The sequence below is a fragment of the Sciurus vulgaris genome (assembly GCF_902686455.1).
Source record: "Sciurus vulgaris genome assembly, chromosome: 9".
NCBI lineage: Eukaryota > Metazoa > Chordata > Mammalia > Rodentia > Sciuridae > Sciurus > Sciurus vulgaris.
This window is the reverse complement of record NC_136469.1, coordinates 17582166-17595360: the sequence shown is the minus strand read 5'-3', so window position 1 is coordinate 17595360 and position 13195 is coordinate 17582166.

Sequence of the window (13195 nt, the reverse complement as noted above, 5' to 3'; positions counted from 1 at the left end):
TAAACCAGGAGCACAGTAAACACTTAATACTCCAATTGCTCTAGTTTATAATGTTTGGGAAAATAATAACAGCACACATCTAAGATATTACAGACAATGATGATGCTTCCACACATGCTTGAGATTTGAATGCTGAGCTAATTAAAATCGGAGTCATGCACAGTTGCACGCTATATCTGGGATTATTTTCCTTGATAATGGTAGTTTATTTTTGCATATTTATGCGTTCAGACACATACTTAGCCAATCAGATTCAGTGTGAAGGTAAATGTTTGGTAAATTAATATTGACCCAAAACAACATTAAAAAGAAGTTGTTCCAAAATATCATGTAACAGATCATATTAGACAAAAGATGCACTCATCTAAATAGAACCATTACCACAACAAAAATGTCATAGAAGACTAAAGAGACCAAAAAGTCAACTCCATTAAGAACAGAAGAACCCAAACATTAACACTAGGGAATTATGTATGTGTGGTATTTTCTGCAGGCATTTTAAAAATACTAAGCAGGAATTCATCATAGCCATTTATTTCTGCGCCTTATGTTCTCCAGGAGAATGTAATGGATTTTATCTGAAGTATTCTATCTTGTTTCTTTGTAATGCACATAAACACAAAGTTCACAGCAGATGTTTAAAGATATTTTCAATGATTTCCCTGATATAAAATGCTCTGAATAAACTGAATTATATTTTACAAGTATGGGAAATGTTACCAGTGAATTATATCACATTTATTTATATTTTAAATTCTGTAGGTATTTTTACTTAATGAAGTGCCTTATGATTGATGTTAGTGAATTCAAATAGCTGGGGAGAATGTTTGCACAGATGAATATGTCAAGGATTTTATTTGGGTTTACACCTAAAATACTCCCTGTAGTCGAGAGGTGGTTCTAAATAGCAATAGACATAAACTAAACAAGGTTATGGAATATAAAGCAATTTAATAAGTACATTGTGGGGGGAGGGATTCTTATTTCCCATTGGTAGGCATTTAAGATGTAACTAAATTATTTAAACTTTAATAACATTTTAAGCCACTTCAGCTATGACAAATTTGCTTTCAAAGTTTAAGTTATCAAAAACATTCAGTACTGTTTAAAAGATAACATAATTTAAGTTAGAAAATTATACACATGCTTCTGAATATCAGTATTTATTCCTTAGTTTCCCCTTGACAGTAGTCATAAATAATGTGAACTTGGAACTACAAACAATTCGTGAAACAAAGGGCTGACCACAAGATGCTTTCTGTGATAAATTGCAGCCCTAAGCCATTATGATAAATTATAGAATAGTCTTGTTGCATGGCCAGATATCATGGTGTGTTAGTGGAAATGGGTTTTTGTTGTTGTTGATTAAACTTGTTAGAAGTTTATGCATTTTGTTACCTTTTGAAAGAACTAATGTTCCACTTTTTATATTTTCCTTATTATTTGTTTTAACTTTTTAAAATTACAATTTTGTGATCTTATTTTTATTATTTACTTCATTCTACTTATTTTAGGTTTAGTTTGATCTTTTTCTAGCATTTTAACTCAGAAACTTAAAAAAAATTCAAGTCATCTTTTTTCTTATAAGGATTGATATTATAAATTATCCTCAAACTCTTGTGTCAGTTGCATTTCACATATGTTGGATTTCCACTATTATTCACCTTGTAATACTTTCTTGTCTTCAGCTTTTTTTGACCCAAAAGTTGATGTGCGCCATCAAATCTGGCCCAAGCCATTTAAAAGTATGTGGTTTATTTTTATACATTTTGATATTTTCCAAAATATCTTGTTAATGTGAATCTAATTTAATTGTTTTAACTAGAGCACATGCCCAGTGAAATTTCTATCATCTTAAATTTGATTGAGATTTATTGCATGGTCCAGCGTTTGGTCTGTCTTGGTGAATGTTCCATGAATGTTTGAAAATAATGTATATTTTGCAGCTATTGAATGCAGTGTTTTAAAGGTGTCCATTAGGCTAATTTCTTTCATTTTTTCAAATCATCTGTACTGATTTTTTTTTTTTTTTTTTTTTTTTGCTCCTCCTCTTGGATCAATTTTGAGAAAGAGGTGTTAAAAATCTCTAGCTATGAAAATGTATTTTCTTACTTTTCCCATTTTTTACATCAACTTTTGCTTCAAATATTTTGAAGTTCTGTTATTAGATGCAGAATCTTGTAAAGAGAATTTGGTTTATTTTTTAATACACATATAAAATATTTGTTTTTTTCTTGGAAATGTTTACCAAACTTGAGCATAATTACTCATACGACCCAATTTAAATCTAAAATTTGTTATTTGTTTTCTTTTTACTGTGATGGGCTGACAGATCTGACTCCATGAGAATGTTCTAGGCCAGACTCTAAGGGAAATGACTAAACAGACTCCATTTTGCTGTGAGACTCCATGTTATGTAGGAAATAAGCTTCTCCCATGGGAACACCCCACCTCTGTGCCCATCATCAGTTACTTGGTGTGACATGTTTAATAATATACAATGGCAATTCCTATGTAGCAAATAATTGCCCTCCTTTGATTCCTATTGCTCCTAAACAATGTACCATGTGAATGGTGATTGTGTGGATGTTAGTAACCATTCTTTAGTTTGTACCTAGGTAAGGGTCATTGACCCACTTCCCCCTCTGTCGATGATCTCATGATGTTAGTGTGTAATTTCGAATCATAGCAACAGACACTTATGATGAATGTGATTTTTGGTGTAAGAACTCCTACAACTCTGTGGTCAGGGCTGTTCTCCCAAGAGCCATTTTTTGGGGCATTGTGTGAGACAGTCAGCCAGCTGGCTTAATAAAGACTCTCAAATTTGGACTTCTCAGTGGTGATCGGTCTGATCTTGGTCTGTTCTTAAGTTGTGCCCTATAACATTACTTCATGTAGAGTTTGCTCTTTTATTTCTTCTTTTCTTTTTTCAATTGTATTGACCAGGTAATTTTAATAGTCTACATATCTTATATTGTAGTGTATTTTAATTCTATATGTGGCATAAACCCCATGGTAAATTACTTTTTACTTAAAAATACTTTGTAAACAATTTAAGAAAAAAAATTTTTAAACATATCCTTTTATATTTTTTTTAAAATATATATTATCAATGAACCTTTATTTTACTTATTTATTTGTATGTGGTGCTGAAAATTGAACCCAGTGCCTCACCCATGCTAGGCTCTATCACTGAGCCACGACCCCAGCCCCTCTTTTTATTTTGAATTACATTCTTAATTTATCTGAAGTTTTAAATTGTTTTCCTCTAGATCTACATTTATCTCTGGTAAAATTTTCTTTCTGTCTGAAGCCACTTCTTTAGTATTTCATGTCATCTGGGTCTTTTGAATATGAATTTTATCTGTAAATATCTTTGCTTTCATTTTGGAAAGTATGCTTCATATAGAAGAGTAGGTTTACAGTTTTGATTTTGTTTCCTTTCTCAGCACTTAAAAATGTTGTTCCATTGTCTTGGAGCTCATGTTATTTGATGAAAAATCAGCCATGTTCTTTTATTTATTTATTTTTATGGTACCAGGGATAGAACACAGGGGCACTTAACCTTTGAACTACATCTCCAGCTCTTTATTTTTTATTTTCAGAGAGGGTCTCCCTAAATTGCTGAGGTTAGCTTTGAACTTGCAGTCCTCCTATGTTCACCTCTAAGTCACTGGAATTATAGCTATGTGCCATCAAATCTGGCCCAAACCATAATTCTTACCATTGTTCCACTGTATTTAAAGTGGTGTGTTTGTTTACTGCTAGCTTACTTTAAGTTTTTGTTTTTTTGTATTATCTACGTTTTAAAGTAGTTTAGTTGAAAAGCACCCAGAAACCACTCAAGACATGGGAACTCAGAGGAGAGACTTTATTAAGTGGACAGGCAGAGTGTCTGCCTGCAGGGTGAGAGAATGAGAGAGAGAGAAAGAGAAAAAGAGAGGAAAAAAGTGAGTGAGGAGGAGGGAGGGAGGGAGGGAGAGAGAGAGAGAGAGAAAGAGAGGCAGAGAGGGAGAGGGGAAGGGGGAAGAGGAAGAGGGAGAGGGAAGGGGAGAGAAAAATAGCAGTGGAGTTATTCTTAAGTAGTGGAATTTCCTGGCCTAATAATAAAGGACCAATGACTGACTAGGGAATTCTCAGGCTAACAATCTGGACCGATGACTGCAGAGAATGTTTGCAGGCTGACGAGCAGACCAATGGCTGGCTAGGATGTTTGCATACTGATAATCTAGGTTGTAACATGGCGTGGGGGGACAGTATACCAGCGGCAGCAAAATAGCAGATCTGATGCCAGTATTAGTTATGGGTGAACCTGGTTTTCAGTTTCTTTGAATTCACTCAGATTAGGTGTATTGAACTTTTGAATTAATGGATTTAGAACTGTTTATTACATTTAAAAAAAAAGACCATTTTTTTCTTCATTCATTTTTCTGTCCCATTATTTATCTTTCTTCTCCCCTCCTTCTCTTCCTGTTCATTTTTTAAAAATAATTCTATTTACAAAAGTAACAAATTGATTGTATTTGAGAGTTTAAATTGCATTCGTGAAATACCCCAAATCTATTGTACCTTTTTATAAATTCTTAAACTTCATCATAAAGTTGTTTTAAAATTCTTGTTGACTAATTGTAAACACTCGTTCATCAGTGGGTTTTCTTTTATTGACAGTTTTCTCTATGATTGGTTATAGTTTCTACTTCTTTACACATCTAGATGTTTTTGTGGTATGGAAATTGTATTAAAAAACTGATGTATATTTTAAGTTTACTTACTTGTCTCTGACAAGTCGTTAGGATAGTTGGCCGAGCTGTCCATTCAGATTTTTTTCCTAAAATGCATTTCAGCTGTGCAAGGTCATGGCTTTAATTAGCTCGAGTTCACTTGTGAACAGAAAACTTCAGCCTCTCAAGATGTTGCCTTTTTATCTGGGAGGGAAATGGTTGAATATACTTTCAAGTCTGGCAGAAACAGCACACAAGCATAACACTGTGATTTCCCTTTAATATTTGTTGCTTCTTTCTCGACAAAACTGAGGGGCACATGCGGGCATATATGCTTGCCCAATAGTCCAGCTTGCGTTTGCAACTCTTTCTCATTCTTACACTTTTTCTGCCTGCCAATGCCACGTTCCAACCAGCTGATTCTTCTTCATCACTGTGAGATCTTTGAATGACAGGTCTCTAGGTCTGGAGGCTCCCATGGCCTTCTGTTCTAGGAAAGTCTTGTTTCTATAATTTAATTCCTAATGAATTGCACTTCCACCACTTTTCACTAGCACGATTACAAAAAAAAAAAAAAAAAAAAAAAAAAAAAATCATACTTATTCTCCCAGAGTTAATATGTTTTTTTTTTTGCATAGAGACGAATTACTTTGTGTCCTCCTACATCCTAACTGCAAATGAAAGTTTTAAAAAGTTGATTTCTAAATGCCAAAAAATCATTTCAAAGTTTAGATTTATTTTACTTATGAAAGATAGGAACTGTGCTTTATTTATCTTAGTGTTCCTTATATGTAGCATTTTTCTGAAACAAAGTTTGGGGGAAAAAAAAGGTTCCAATAGCCCCAAAATAATGATAGCAGTTGTTATGTGTTAAAGGTTGAAATATGCTTTTAGAGATTGCTTTTTTAGAATAGTCGATGAGTAAAATTTCTGGCATAGATTTTATTGTGTAGGACATTAGCAAAACCTAATCAAGGTTATCAAAAAAAATCATAATGACTTAGATAAAAGTCATTTCAAACCGATATGTACCATCATTACCGTCACCATTTTATTATCTTCAGCATCATAACTTGCATTTATTGAGTTTGTTCTATACTTATCTTTATGTTTTTTATTTCATGAATTGTCACATTTAATGGAAATCATATGGAGAAATTACAATTATATAAATAAAATCAGAATAAAATGTAAAAAAAATGCTACTAATCTTTGGTTTTTCATCCTCAGTATTTTTACAGATATATCAAATAGAAAAACAAAACTTTAGCATATTTTATAATTTCTCTTGGTGACTATAATATATTCAATCCAAATAATGTGTATAACTTACAATTAGCATGGAAGGTGAGTTCGTTAGATAGCCCTTATGCTAGGATGTATTCTGTAGAAAAATTTCAATTGTATATAAATAGAAATAGTTATATGAATGGTATTTACAAAGAAAGATCCTTTTTAAGGCAGATGAATGTAGCAATGATTCTGTATACATGTGATTAAATAGTGTTTAATTTTCTCTTGCACTAGTCCATGGAGAGTTTTCTTGGCGTTGAAAACATAGTGGGAATCACTGAACCAGAGAGCTTCCATGAGAATAGAATTCCATGTCATCATTATGTATAGAAAAAAGAGACTTATTTTATTAAAAGAATTCAGAATACCCTGCCACATTCAACCACATGCCTCAGTCATGAAGTTTTATACTATATTATAGAACTCAGCCATCAAACATGACTCCTCTATTGCCCTTTTGTTTGCAAGCCTCAGAAATACTATGAGCTGATTTAACAGAATTGAATTTATTTGAAAGAAAGAAAGCGAATCAAAGGGATAATTGATTCACCAAGCTTACAAAGGCTTAGGAATCAGGACATATCTAGTTCTCCAGATAGTAGGAGCTATTTCTTCAGGTACCACTGCTGATGTAATTCAGCAAAATTTTAGGGAGAGAGAGTCTAGTTGGCTTAATCCAGGTTGTGTCTACCCTGTGGAGGCCATGGGAAAGATCACCTGAGTTAGATCATTTCTCAAAGGCAATTACTGCTGTGAACAGAAAAAGAAGGGTCGCAGCTTCCATGTGGACTAAGGAGCAAAGGCATGAGATCATTTTGGAGGGTTTATGTGGTGGTGGAACACAGGTACACTAGTATTAAAATAGTAGTTTACCAATCAGCAGCAGAGGATAATGTTACCATTCTTAAGGAACTGTCCATATGTGTTATGAATTTGAAAAATAAATATGAAAAGGTATGCATTGAGAAGCTATTCTTCAAGTGAGGCAGCATGGGATATATTTAGAAGTCAATAAAAAATGAAAGTTAGTGCTTTGCATTTTTAAAGGCCCAAATTCTTGTTTCTGGAGTAGGCGAGATTCAAAAGAATTGCATTCTTCCTTGTTTAAGTTTAGTCTATTATATTTCTCCAGTGTTAGCACACTTTCGCCAGCTTTCCATCATTATGTCAGGGTAGTACTTCATAATATTTTTCACATTTTCTGTCTCATACATCAAACTATAGAATTTTATCCATAAGGCAGAGCTGTCATTCTGTAAAATTTTTAGCAATGTTCTCATTTTTATCTGACATCTAGAAATACCTAAAGTAATAAAAAATCATTTTTACCTCATATTTGCTTTGGCTTTCATTCTGTCCCTGTCAGTCTATATACAGTATAGCAAGGGAAGATTTATATAACATCTTTTGGGGTGTTCCAGAATCAGAAAAAAGGATCTTCACTTCATCTGGGTTTTTTTCTTCTGAATTTTATACAGAAGCATAAAACCTATGCTTAAAATAATACACTCCTCTTAAAACTTTACTTTTTTGCTATGAATATTTTCTCTACGTTGAGTAGAACCTGTACTACCTATGTAATAATAATGTAGAAATAAAGTTACTCTACAACCCCAAGGAGAAAAAGATTTCTCTTTCTCAAGAATGACATTATTCTGGACAACTTAATGGACAGGCTGGGAAATTAAATTTAATGTTTCTTAGTATTATCCTATGATAATTTCAGTATCAACATATTTATGAAATATGATTTCCTAAATATCTACATTTCTCCTCAACTGTGGGAATGCAAACAGCATTCAAATAGATTCTTATTTTTAGGCAATTTATTTTCTAAAATGATTTAATTAAAAATGTAGATTCAGGGGCTGGGATTGGTGCTTAGTGGCAGAGCACTTGCTTAGATACAGTTGGTTCCATCCTTAGCACCAAACACAAAAAATAAGCAAATAAAATAAAGGCATGCTGTCCATCTACAACTACAAAAAATATTTTAAAAAACATAGATTCAGTGATTAACATGTTTAATGTCAAGCCTATAAGATGTTGAAATTATTAAAGATAAATAGATATTAATTGCTTGAAAATCAAAAATACTATATAATCTACATAAAGATGATCATATATTGGTTTTTACAGTTTCAGTAGTATTTTATTGAACTATATATTTTATTGGATGTATACATACACAAATAAAACTAAATACGTTAATGTTCCTGTTTAATACTGAGGAAACTGAACCTTAGAGTAATGAGCCAACCTGTTTAACTTCATAAATCTGGTAAGTAGAGCTGACTTTGAACCCCAGCACACAGAATTTAGTCTCTCTTCATCCTCCTGTCTGCTTCTCATCAAGAAGTGAATTCATCATTCAGAAACTGAAGAACACAGAGTTGAAAAAGACTCCAGTTTGTTTAATTGTCAACACTTTTTCTGGTCTTGAATTTATAACAGGGAGAGCAAAAAGATGGTGTGGATAATATATTTCATCATTCTACTCAATAATCTCAGGTTTGACCTAAACTCCAAAACCGAACTATCAAAATAATTCATTACTGCACATCGTAAGAAAATGCACATCTTAGCACATTTTTTTCATGATCTGTGTACCTGAGATGACTAGTTGTATGTTCAGGGAACAAAAGGAGAGCCCAGTGATCCACAAGCCTCTTCTCAGTGTTTTCCTCACTTATTTGAAATAATCAAGGAGTTAGTGCACAATTTGGGAACTGTTCCTGAAGGCTAAGTGAGAAACCTAATTTGAGTGATACATTTTGAAGTGTTGGGTTTGAATTTTGTGATCAGGGGATATTAGATCTTCTGCAAGCAGTTTGGATAAGATGGAATGACTAACTTTCATCACGGATCCCTAGAGATTGTAAATGGTTGTATCTCAAAGCCAAAGATACAGTTGAATTAAGATTAGTAAAAACATATGAATATATTTTCAACAATGAAGATTCCTTTTATTGTTGTTTTGCAAGTGAAAGTAGAGGCAGAGATGAGACAAAACTAGTTTGTAATAATTCCGAAAGCAATTTTTACAGAAGCTTCTAGTAACCATGCTTATTTAAATGCATGACAACATCAGGTTGTTTTGCTTTAAATAATAGCAATCCATGGTTTACCTACATTCATAGCCTAAATTTTTCTTTTTTTTTTTTATAAGTTTTGATTTAGCCTTTTTTACAGAGGTACAAAGCTATGACTACATTCTTTTATTTATTTATTTTTAAATTTATTTTTATTGTAAACAAATGGGATACATGTTGTTTCTGTTTGTACATGGAGTAACAGCATACCATTTGCATAATCATACATTTACATAGGGTAAAGGTGTTTGATTCATCCCGTTATTTTTCCCTTCCCCCCCCACCTCTCTTTTCCCTCTACACAGTCCCTCCTTCCTCCATTCTTGCCCCCTCCCACTCTTTTATTTTTGATAATGATAAAATTGGCATTTTCTTAATTTATAAATCATTTTAATCACAGTTTTGTTTTTCAGTAATGTTTACATTTTACTTTAAAATTAATTTTTATGTATACATAATAATATAGAAAAATTTTGCCTTAAAGACATGATTCTGTAATTTAGATAACATACCACCAGGTGGCAGTAGTGTCTCCAGTACCAAATCAAAATGTGTTCTTTCTCTAGCAGCTTATTAACAAAACATTACATTTTTATTGATTAAAAATAGGTTTTTTTATTAGATGTCTAATACAGTAGCAATGAATATACATTATCTTAGAGTTTGAAGCTAAATAGGTTTAAAGGTAAAGAAAAGATCTTTTGTTGAGGTGAACTTAAAACGGAAGTTCAGATTTTTATTACACGAATAATTTCGTTTTTAATCATGATAACTGGATAACAAAGTATTCCACGTTTTTATGCTACTGCATGAAGAAACTTGAATTTCAATAACTTCTTAAATAATGGATTACATTTGTGAATCTAACCCCCCCAAAACGGTTCCTTTTTCTTTAATGCTTTTTCAGTTTTACCTTATTAATTAATTTCAAATTCCAAGTGAGAATTCGAATCTTCATTTTCAGGTGTCAGGTTTCTTGATACTTATCTGCCTATGACTTTCTGGGCACATCGTCACTTCTTAACCAGTGGCATCTATTCAGACATTAATGGAAAATTTTTTATAGGGACCCAGAAAAATGGTTCTATCTCTTCACACTGCACCTTTAGTCTCTGTTACTGCTTGCCTGATCTCTAACTCTTAAATTAGTATTTTGTGTTTTCTTGGCCTACTACCCTGATTCCTGACCATAGGACTAATAGATGCATTGTAGAAAAATTACTGTATGATGTGTGCCTGGGCCAATCTCCACTCTGCTGTCACTTCACCTTGTTGGGCATCTAGTTATTTTTATGTAAAATTCTGAGCTTGAACTGAATGATAATGATCCTTTACATTTTTAATATGCTCTGCTTTTAGTTGTCACTGGCTGTATTGTAACACATAAACTGAATGTGGTTAGTTTACTTTGACAATAAGACAAGTTTTTTGATAGTGATTATGATCTATATGTCTTGACTTATTTTTTTCTTTACAGTGGAATTCTTTAGATATTTTTTCAAACCACAAAGTCTATAAATATGTTGGAACAGTTTCAATCTTGGTGGATCAGGCCAACATGAAATGAGAAGATGCAGGGCATTCCAAATGGGTCTATGAATGTTAGTTGGCATTCTGTTACTTTATCAACATAAAGGAAATAATTAACGTAAAAGGAGAAAGATTTATTTCAGCTTGAAGTTTTTGTTGGTTTCAGTTCACGGTGGGTCCTGTTGCTTTGGGCCTCTAGCATGGTAACACATCATGATGGCAGGGAGCTGGTGAAGGAAGCTGTTCACCTTCTGGGGGCCAGAAACAAAAGAGATAGCAAGAAGCCACAGTCCCACAATCCCTTACAAGAACTTGCTCCCAGGGATGTAACTTCCTCTACTGAGCTTCACTTCTCAAAGGCTCCACCACCTCCCAATGGTACCGTGGGCTGGGAACCTAGCCTTTGACATTAGGACTTTTGGGGGACACTTAACCAAACCATAGCAGATGGGTTATTTTGGAAGTAGAGGCAATACTTTCCAGCATCCAGAAGTAATTACAAGAACCAGAAGTATTCTATCCAGCCTGCTTGTTAGCAGAACAGCAGGCCTAGATAAGCATCTCTCATTCAAATGTGAGTAAACGGAATATATTAAAAAAAAAACAAAACACAACCTTTATTTTTCAAAATTAGGATAAAAGCAGAAATTAAGAGTATTCATAAAGTTAAGTTTCTGAAATTAAAATATGAAAATACATTACATGCTTGGTTTTATCAAATGTATTAAAGAAGATATGGCCTCTAAGAAATAAGAACTTATAAAAAGAGTCATAATAGGAAATCAAAATTGGAATCAAGACAAAAGTGCAAACAGAAGGATTTATCATAAAACAAATTTTAAAAATTTAAGGATACACAATGGACTAGGAATCAGGGTTGAAACCTATGAAAAATTCAATTATTTGAAGCAAAATCTTGGCTTACCAAAAATGCAATTGGAGATTACAATTGGTTCTAATTAAAGAGTAGGTGTGGGCATTGAAGAACAGGGAATAGTAATGCAGGGGAAGTGACTGAGGGGACAGTAACTAGCAAGGAATGAGAACTTTAGATTTATTAACATATTGAATCCTGGTGATTACTTAATGAGAGAGAGACTGTTATTACCCCACTTTTATGGATGAAGAACAGTGAACAGAGAGTTAAGGTATTCACACAGGATAACACAGTCAACATGGGCAGATCCAGGTTTAGAACTCAGATGATCTGACTACAGAATGCATTCTTTTTTTATTTTTTGCAATTTTTTATAGCAATTTTATTTGTAATAGCCCCAAACTAGAAACACAGAGTACATTCTATTCTTAGGACTTCATTATGTTACAATGAAAATTAAAAATAAAGAAAATTGTTATTAATATTACAGGAAACAATATTTTTATATTAAAAATTCTTAAATACATATGAGAGATAAACTAAAAGGTAAATCATGGAGTTCTCTTTTTAAATCAGATATAAATTTTAAAAATAATTAGCGCAGTCTAGGTAAAACTGATATTGTCAGATGGAGTGTCAAATAACTGGAAACTTCTAGAATGCAATTTGTCTATATGTATCAGGAGCTTTAAACACCTAGATTTGGCCTGAAGTCCAGGGATTTCAAATCTAAGAGCTACCCTAGAAAATGCTTAGCAATGAATAATGTAAAACTGAATTATTTGTTACCCACTTGGAATTTGGAAACAACTGAATGTATGATTATGGGAAACCACTTTTCAACCTTGACTATCCATTACAACCATCTGTAGAAGTTTAACCTAGAATTACAGACTGTTGATTTTTAAAAAGACTGACAGGTGATTTGTTTCAAAGTCAGTGTTAAATAAATTATGGTACCTATTAGAATTACTTTATCCATTGAAATCATATTTTTTTGAATATTGTTTAGTAAGACCCAACAAAAATATTTATAAAATACTTTTCAAATGATTGTAACTAAAGTATAACAATTGTGCATTGTCTATTTGTTTTCTTATTTATTTTATAATCTGAGTTTCTTCACGCTTGTGTTTGGGTTAGAAGTTTTCAGTCTCATTTTTCCTCCTCTTTACATTAAAGAAATGTTAGTATACTGAAGCTATAGAATACATCTCTCTGAATTCTTATTGCCTTACACTTTTCTTTAAGGTTTGTAGACTAGAGTTTATGGTAAGAATTCTGTGTCAAATATTAGAATTGCAAATAGAGACTCTTGCTTTGTATTAAAAGAACAAGAGCTGTCAGTGTCTGAAAAGTTAATTAGACAAAACAGACAATTAATTACATCTTATTAACGTGTAAAAGACCTGTGACAAATTGCACTAATTGCATGCTCTTACACTTCTAAAGAGGTCACGCTACTTTAAAAGTATGTTGTTAATGGAAGACAAATGTATCTTTATGTGCTTGATAAGAATATTATAAACTGCATTATTTATGACTCCATTGGAATACTTAATAATTTTAAGCTTTAAATTAAACTGGTCATTAAACAAGAGAGCCAGTCCTTAAAATAGGCCACAGAAGCTTACTGCAGAGTAAGATATAATTGGAGGTCTAATGTTTCCTCGAAATGT